Source organism: Helianthus annuus, chromosome 14 (assembly GCF_002127325.2).
Source record: "Helianthus annuus cultivar XRQ/B chromosome 14, HanXRQr2.0-SUNRISE, whole genome shotgun sequence".
Taxonomy (NCBI): Eukaryota; Viridiplantae; Streptophyta; class Magnoliopsida; order Asterales; family Asteraceae; genus Helianthus; species Helianthus annuus.
In genome coordinates this window covers 112,854,791-112,864,402 of record NC_035446.2, presented here as the reverse complement: position 1 = coordinate 112,864,402, position 9,612 = coordinate 112,854,791, and the positions used below count along the sequence as shown (strand labels likewise).

The window sequence follows — 9,612 nt, the reverse complement described above, 5'->3', positions numbered from 1 at the left end:
GTTAAGCTTAAAAACAAGGTTGAGATATTTAAAATCAGAGGATTAAACCTCATAAACTTGGTGTTTTGCCTAGGGTTTTAACCCACAAATCATGTCAAACATAGCCTTTGATACATGAGTGATTATGGAACAACTTGGGTTGTCCCAAACATACAATCCTCACGTGATTTGATGATTTCTATTGGTTAGTTTACTTTACATACTTGTAGTGACCTTAGTTCATGACCCTCCTTGGTTGTTTTTACATCAAGTGTAGTGGTGAACATCAAAGGGGTACCTAAATGGAAGCCTTGTCTTCCTACCCCATCCATGACACCCATGACCCAACTTGAGGTACCTAAATGAAGATGTAATCTTCTACCTCTTACTTGAATACTTGAACATTTGGACTTAATAATATGTGTATAATATACGACCTAAATACTATCTATGTACACTCGAATCTTTGATGTTGAAATCATATTCATTTGTCAAAATAGTAGGTTATCATCTAAGGACCTAAACCTTGATATGATTCTTATGGGTGTTCAACTCATAAAATCATTATAACCCTTGTGGTTACCAAGTGTCATACAAGTGTTATGTGGGAAGATGAATATTTTGATATAATATTTTCATGTCACTTTCATTCCGAATCTCGACTCTAAACATGCTTAAACTTAAACCCTTGCGCATTCAACCTTCCAACCTCGTCAACTTTGTCACATTGGATAATCGGAAAGCATATGCAAACTTTGTGAGTATACTCGCAACCCCTTTTTATGTTTACCACTTTTTGGGGTGTAACATGTTTTACTATTAAACTACACTTAAACGTATCTCTTTATGCAATGCACAAAACAATCCTTATACATGAATACTATGTTATGATACTTGATGCTTACGTGGACCATACTTATGTGATATGTTTTAGTCATTAGCTCTCACGAGCCTCCCTTCGACATGTATAACGCTATAGGAGTAACGCACCGCCCCCCTTAAACTTGGGTCATGTTGAATTAATTAAACTTTCTTGCGTAAACAGAGGTTGGCTAGAAATATTGCATGCCACGCTAGGTTGATCTCGTATAGACTAAGTTGCCATGTGGATTCGTTTTAAACTTTTACACTTATACCTATACTTATGCTTAAACTTGTATACTCGCCTTTGCTTTTGCATTGAATTATTTAAACATGTTACAGGTTGATGATGACGATGCTATGAAAAGAAGTAGCGTTGATGCCTAGATACTCATATAGACGTTTAGGTTTAATATGTTGTATCAATTTTGTTATGTTGTCATGTTATTTTTGTTAAACTTGTTGTCTTTGAATTTCATGTAATGTTGACAATTTATTTTATGAAATGAAATAGGATTATTTAAATACTTGTCACAATTATTAGCGTTATGATGTCTCGAGCAATCTTCACACTTCGTCTCATCCCGATGTTTCCGCCATTGGTTGGGGTGTGACACTTACACTAAAAATTAAAAACCGAATGGGTTCCTGGGAACCCGTGCTTTCTTAATAGGTCTGCCCCTGGTAAGAGGGAAAGTATCTTTGCGCTTGAGGCAATGACGCAGCTAATGAGGTAACAACCGAGGCGCGTCAATTGCTGGTTGAAAACTATTTCCAAACCCCCTCCTCGGCTTTGGGTCTCCCTTGGCCGTCGAGAATTTCTGGAAGGGCTCCCTTTCGAGGTAAAGCCCTACAATCTCTAGTTTTAACTTTTATATATATTATATTTTTATTATTTATTATAAATAACAATAAAAATAATGAGTAAAATATTAATTCAATAACTTATATATACAAGGTAATAAATCCAGTTATATATCTAGAAATGAAAACCATGAGACATGTTATATATAAACAGGTCAATTTGGGTTATCTATACATGTTCTACGTCCAATGCACCAAATCGGTTCAGCTAAAGAGATTTAACTGGATAGGAGTTGCCCTATCCGAAGTGTATTTAAATGCATATGAACTCCAAAAATCGTGTTATCTCAACCAAAACATTAGTTTTTAATCGAATCGTAGACGCAATAGTAAAAATAACGTCAATGGCAGGAACTCGTTTGAAATTGGTTCGGTTCATTAGTATATTGACACTTACCGAAAGAGAAACAAAAAAAGTCATGATACGACCAAAAAAATACTGAGAGATGTTTACATAGATCGAAACAATAAATACGAATGTGTATTCCAAACTGACATTGTTTGGTCAGTGTTAGAGCGTTCGTTTTGTTACATGTACAACATCAGGTTCAATTGAATTTAAAAAAGAAAAAAAAAAGACAAAAGAAGGAAAGAAGGAAAGATGAATTTTTTTTTTTACAAAAGGACAAAAATCACTGTAACTATATATAATAATGAGTAGGAGTTGGGTGGAAAGTCTATTTTTCCTAGAAAGTCTAGGAAGCAATGAGAATTGGACATGTGGCATTGAGTTATTTTAACTAAAAGGGAAACTATGTAATTTCACATTTTAATTTTATTTTTGGAATTTATTTTTCATTAACTAACATTCTTTGATTTTCGGAATTTTTGTTGTTTTCGAATTCAAATATGGAGGTCAATGTGTTTATCTGGAAAACTATCAGAAGGTTTTTGGTGATGTGTTTTACTAGTCAGAGAGGCTGAAGTCAGTGTGTTTTAACACTCTGAAGTTAATATATAATCAGGTTGTGTTTTAACAGTTCTTTTGCATTTTAACACTCTGAATGTGTTTTAACACTCTGAAGTCAGAGAGGTTGAAGTCAGTGTGTTTTAACACTCTGAAGTCAATATATAATCAGGTTGTGTTTTAACACTCTGAATGTGTTTTAACAGTTCTTTTGCATTTTAACACTCTTGACGCTGTGTTTTAACAGCAAGCAGATTGCTGGTCATTGTGTTTTAACGGCAAGCAGATTTCTTGATGTTGTGTTTTAACAGCAAGCAGATTTCTTGACGCTGTGTTTTAACAGCAAGCAGATTCCTGGAGGATTTTTGACATTGTGTTTTAACAGCAAGCAGATTTCTTGACATTGTGTTTTAACAGCAAGCAGTTTTCCTTGACGCTGTGTTTTAACAACAAGCAGATTGCTGGACATTGTGTTTTAACAGCAAGCAGATTTCTTGACGTTGTGTTTTAACAGCAAGCAGATTTCTGGTCGCTTGGGTCGCGTTTTCTTCTCCGGTAAGCCCTGGTCCCGTTATATTTTCTTCTCAGTCTTTCAGATCTTGTTAGAACCACGTCTCCGGCTAGTCGTGTATTGTTTCAGGGGAGGCGGAGTGGTGGTGCCGGCTGTAGTCGGTGGTGGCTCCATCAACGGTAGAGGGTGGGGGGGGTGTTTTAGGTAATGATAAGGATTTGTTGTTAAAGATGATGATGATTTGATGAAGGGGTGGCCGACAGCGGTTTTTGGAGGTGGGTTTAGAGAGGGAGAGAGAAAGAGAAAGAGAAAGAGAAAGAGGGGAAATCTTCATCCATGATTTTAGGTATAATTGGTATGATTTTGGGGGTTTCCGAATGTGGGTTGAGAGAGATAAGGAAATTCGCTTAAAAATAGGAGTTGTGATTGCCTGACAGTTTTTTTGATTGATTAAAAAAAACGGCCATTTGACAAAATTGCCCCTACTCATTTAAAACAATCAATTAATTAAACTCAAATATTACAAGATTGCCACTGATTTAATCTCAACCCTTAAACACACCAATCGGATGGACCAGATCGCTTCCTAGACTTTCTAGGAAAAACACACTTTCCGTGCGAACCCTACTCTATAATAATATATTAAACAAATATAAATATAATTTATCTTGAATAAACTCTTTTAGGGTTATTGTAAAAAAGACCAAAAGTGTGAGAAAGGTAAGAAAGAATCTCAGGTATTAGATCTAAATTAATTGAAAATGGTAAACAAGTAATTTTATCATTAATTCAATTAATTAAAACTTCCCATAACTGTCACCTTAATTATAGGAAGTATATAACACCATTCAGCAAGTATATAACACCATTCAGCATTCAGCAAGTATATAACACCACTCAGTAAGTATATAACACCATTCAGCAAGTATATAACACCATTCAGTAAGTATATAAACCATTCAGCAAGTATATAACACCATTCAGCAAGTATATAACACCATTCATTGACTAAACATCTGATCGAAACATATTTTTTCTCTATATAAGTATATCAATATGGTACTCATATTAAAGATAAAAAAACGCTCGTTATTATGGTGTAATTTTAAAAAAAAAAGTTACGTATAAAAAGTTATCGAGGTTTAAAAAAGACGGTGTAACACCCCTAAAACGGGTTTGGTAATCATACTCCGTTAATACCAAAAGACGGGTAAAGTACCATTAGTAATAAAATTTACCCGGTGAATATTAGGAATCTTAAGTAAATAAACCTAATATTTAATAAAAAGATAAATAAAGGTCTATGGATAAATAAAGTTTATAAAAGGTCTGAGTTAACGGGACCTAAAATAAACTTAGTCGTAAATATCCCCGAACCCCGCTAAGTTAACTAGAAATGTATGGTTTAGTTAATAAGAGGGATTGTGGATTTAAAATAAGAAGGGTGTAACATCCCGAAAATACACATTTTTAAATTTGTATTTAGTTACAAATAAAATTGGTAAAATAAACTAACCAGGATTGGCATTAACCTAGTTAAATGACAACTTATGAGTAGTTAAAATGTTAAAACAAAAGAAAAATGAAACTTGAGGGACTAAAGTTGTGTAAGTGAAAACTAGTAATAATAAAACAAAAAAAAAATTAAAACACAACACTTGTTTGTGTTGTTGGGTTCGATCAGAAGGCAGGGGGCGACTTCAAGCTCCCCAAAACCCTAGTTCACATCAAAAACCACCAATTGTAGGATCAAATCGAGTCCAAAACGAAAATCGAGCATATATTCGTGATCCCCATTGAAAGGAGATCATAAGGTATGTGAAATTCATGAAAATCCTCTACTTGAAATTCTCATGAATTTGGGAAATCTGAAATTTGATGATGCATGTTTGTTAATTTGATAGAATAGGGATGATATAATGTCTAGGAGTAAAACCCTAGTCAATCACATGTTGAAATCATGCTTATTTCTTGTGAATTCACAATCACCATTGAAGGTGATAAGTGGGTGTAGTAGGAACATGTTAAACACTAGAATTTTAATTGTGGTTCTAGTGTAATTTGAGTTCTAGGAAGTAAATTCAGATTTTTGTTAATGTGAAAATTTATGTAAACATGCCTAGTTGATGTTAACCATGGCTAAATGACAAGTATTGAGCTTGTTAATAAATTGTGAGAAATTATGCCCGCAAGGTGTTTGTTAAAATGCCTAAGTGAATGTTATATGTTGAGATTACGAATGAAACGCGTAACTGCCTTGTTTGACTAAATACGTAAGGTGGAATAGTCGTGAATTGAAATGACTAATCTAACCACCTTGTGAATAATGATAGTTTGTCGCCTAACGAGCTAGGTGGAGGCTTGGAAAAGAAGCGGTCAAACGAATCAAGCACGAGAAGAAAACGTATTCGGATACGAGGTAAGTAGAGCTTACGCCCCTTTACATTATTTGCAAAGTTACTTAATTTCAAGTAATGATATGAATGCTACTAAGTGGTTGGTATATGATATTCCGACGCGATTCAATGAGAGTTGGAATGAGGGGAAAATGGTAAATTAGTCATGTAATGACGAATAATTAAAAACGGTTTTAAGTAAAACAAGTTCAAAGAAAACCGGGATAGGTAAAAGGGGTGAAATGGTAATTAAATACCATCTCAACACGGACAAATGGTCAATTAGACTAAATGGGTCAAATGGTGTGGATAACACCATTTGGCAATAACATTTGACGATCGCTTGTTGAGTTTTGTGATTTCAGGAAATAACATGTGTTGCGTTGCTTTAATTAGAAAATTTAAAGCAAGGAGTATGTAAACGGGTCAATACTATGATCCGAGCCAGGTACGCATACGTGAATTTATAGTTAAAAGAGCAAGAAGGTCTAACATCTAGCCGAAATCCTTCATTTCAAAATGAAGGACTAAATGTGACCAAAGAGCCCTTAATAGGTAAACAATGTAAACGACCCTTAGAGGTTGCTTAGAAACTTATATTATGAGTTTGAAACCCTTAGATGTGTATAAAAGTTCTAGGAAAAAAACAATTGTGGGTCGAACGCCTAGAAATAGTTAATTGCGGAAAAATGACCAACCGATAGGTAAAATTGGGAAAAAGGGGTTCATATGTTAAATCCACCACAAAATAGTTGTGGTGGAATATTTCTAGTTAATTAGACATGGAAAATATTGTAGTATCAAAAGAAAGCACAAGTTCTAGACCAAAATGCGTAAATACCCATAACGGGTCAAAATAGAAGTATTAGCGAAACGAGTTAAGAATGTGTAATAACCCGTGATTTGAACCTTGTACAATAGGAAATAATCATAATATTATGTTTACGAAAGAAACAAGGGCGACAATCAAGTTTGTTAGATGAATTCATGAACGGGTCAAAATTTGGTAAAAATGGTAATAAGCCGAAGACTTAAAAGTCTTAAATTTTTGTTAATCCGGATGTCGGATTTTAACTCCATATGATGGAGAATTAAATTACGGACGCGTAGGAAAAAGAATCGTGTAAAACGGATTAAAAACGAGAGAGTTATGTCCGTTTCGGTAAGAACTAATGAAAAATAGACGTGCAGAGTTGACACGGGCGGGTGACTTTTTGACACGGCCGGGTGGCTGGGCTGTGAAAAATATATGTTAACTGACACGGCCGGGTGACTTTTTGACACGGCCGGGTGAAGGGGCTGAAAACAAAACAAAAATAATTTCTTGTTTTGTTACGTTAAGCACGGAACTTGTTTATACTCGATTATTAAAGTGTCAAAACTAATTATTTACATGGTTTTGACCGTAGGTGAAGATGGGATAAGCGGTTTGAAAGATACGGAAGATTTCGTGTCAAATTACGGCAAAATGGAAAGGCTGAACCCAGGGTCCACCGTAATTTACGGTCCCACCGTAATTTACGGTGGAGATGATTTATTTACGGTGGTGGCCCACTGTTTTACGGTAGAAAAGCTTGAACCCAGGTGCCACCGTAAATTACGGTTCCACCGTAATTTACGGTGGAGATTTTTATATATTTTGTTTTTTTTTTCAAATTGAAAAATCAATTGTTTCCCGGACATCGTTCGGACATGATTTAAACCCCGTATGACTAAAGCATTTCATGTTATTGAAATGTAGGTACTTTTGGATGCCGGAAGACGATCAAGCTCAGTGAAGAACCGAACACGATAAAGACACACGCTTCCGCACTTTGACACATAGTAAATTTTAAACAACAAATTTAATCACGTTACGTAGAATAACTTATGATTTGTAAAAGTTTTAATAAACCCATATTTCCAAATGTTTATGTAATCTTAATTACATGATTGTTTTACGTAAAATTTACGTTAAACCTTGAATAATAAGAACGGGTGTTACAGACGGGGGGAAGTTACATGTGCATTACCTAATTTCTAGTGGGTTTAAAAGACTATATTGCCTTTGGATATTTCAAATTAGTCCAAATTAATGAAAATATTTTACAATTTGGTCCCTATTGATCTCAACCATTAGATCAAAAGATCTAATAGATCAAAAGATCTAATGGCTGAGATTTTTTCTTACCCTTCTCATACTTTAGGCCTTTTTTACAGGATCCTATATATATATATATATATATATATATATATATATATATATATATATATATAGAGTTAGGTTCATTTGTGAACACTTCCCAATTGATGAAAAAAACGAACAAATCCTGGCCATAGATCTTCTTAACTAATACACAATGGTAGGATCGTCTTTTAACATTTATAGTTTTATATATAATTTTCTTTTTAATTATTTTCTGGCAGTTATCAGATCATAATCACCCACGCTTCAATATGTCTATCAAATTCAAATTCAATCCATCAACAAAAAAAACTGCGTCCACACTTCATATCTTCTAGTTCGTTCTGCAGATCATCAACCATCATTCAATTGGTTCGTCAGATCATCAACAAGCAATTGAGCAACGAATTTGTTCCACTGAAGATTTACTAATTATGATACATACGAACGATCAGCATGTTGCTTCTACGAATTGGTTAATTCATCAGAACTCTGAACTCTGTACGAAGAGGACAACAACAACAAGGTATAATCTTAAAACAATTGTGTATACAAGTTTGTATCCAATATCGCGCGTAAATTTGTTTATTTATCCCAGCAAAATAAGCCATAGCTTTTGGATTAACAGGATTTCGAATACATACCTGTGTTATGTTTTGTTTAGCTTTTATGATTATTAAGATGTATAATTTGTGACAGATACGAACCATCATCCCGATGTTGCAACCATTTTGTTAATTCCTCAGAGCACTGAACGAGCACAAAGTCATCTTCAAGGTATAACTTTGAAACAACTGTTTATACAATTCAGTGTCCAATGTCGTTGTAAGTTTAATTGATAGTTGTACTATGGTTTGTTTTATTTTCAAAACATTTAAGATTTGTAACTTACGACAGAGGGTACCCTTTTGATAGATACGAACGATCAGCCAAAGGTTGCAGCCAAGATGTTAATTCCTCAGAGCTCTGAATGAGCAGGAGATAATCATCAAGGTATAATTTTTAAACAATTGTTTATACAAATCAATATCCACTGTCGCGGTAATGGTAATACATTGGTGTATTATGTTTTTGGTGTAGTTTTTATAATACGTAAGATTTTATATTTAATAGAGGGTACCCTTATGAAAGATACGAACGATATGGGCAGCGGTGCAGCCAATTTGTTAATTCCTCTGAGCTCTGAACAAGCAGAAGAACAACATCAAGGTATTATGTTAAAACTATTGTTTATACAAGTTTGTAGCCAGAATCGCTGTAATGTGAATACATAGCTGTATTATGTTTTTTTGTCAGTTTTTATAATCATTAATGCTTAAAAGTTATGACATTCACATAGCTGTATTATGTTTTTTATCAGTTTTTATAATCATTAATGTTTACAAGTTATGACATTCACCTGGACTATATTGACTTGAGATATATGCTATAGGTTACATTAACATGTAGTCCAGTAGGTTATAATGGTACACCTGCAGATGTGTATTTGGAGCCCAGTAGGATAACATTTTTAGAGGTGTACCTGTGTATGTGTTGTTTGTGTTGCTAGAAATAGCTATATTTTGCAAATGCCTTCTGTAAATGATTTTTATAAACGCTACGCATTAGCTAAGAAATCATCAGGGTCTACTTTTTGTCATCCTAGTTTTAAGTTTTTTTAAAAAAATAGCATGTGTCAATCTAGCCAGGTTTTGAATGAAACTAAAGCCAATTTCACTGATTTATGGCGGAATACGCCTGATAAGTTTATGCTCCAACTTGGCGCCTAACATACCCAACGAAAATGTCAAAACAACTCAGAAAGAACCAACCAGTAGCAGTCCAGAAGCCGGCGGTGACCAACAGGAGACCCGACCTGAAAAAAAACCTGATAATCATCGAAGTGAATAGTACCCGAACCCGACCCTAATACAGTAATTCAGGTTTTTGT

General features: G+C 34.4%; 1 non-coding gene across 1 annotated transcript; it reads left to right on the top strand.

The window, feature by feature from the left end:
- Positions 1-1,538: 1,538 nt before the first annotated feature.
- On the top strand, positions 1,539-1,690 carry LOC118486831. Its single transcript, XR_004879998.1, has one exon. It is a non-coding gene; the product is annotated as a U4 spliceosomal RNA (small nuclear RNA).
- Positions 1,691-9,612: the final 7,922 nt, after the last annotated feature.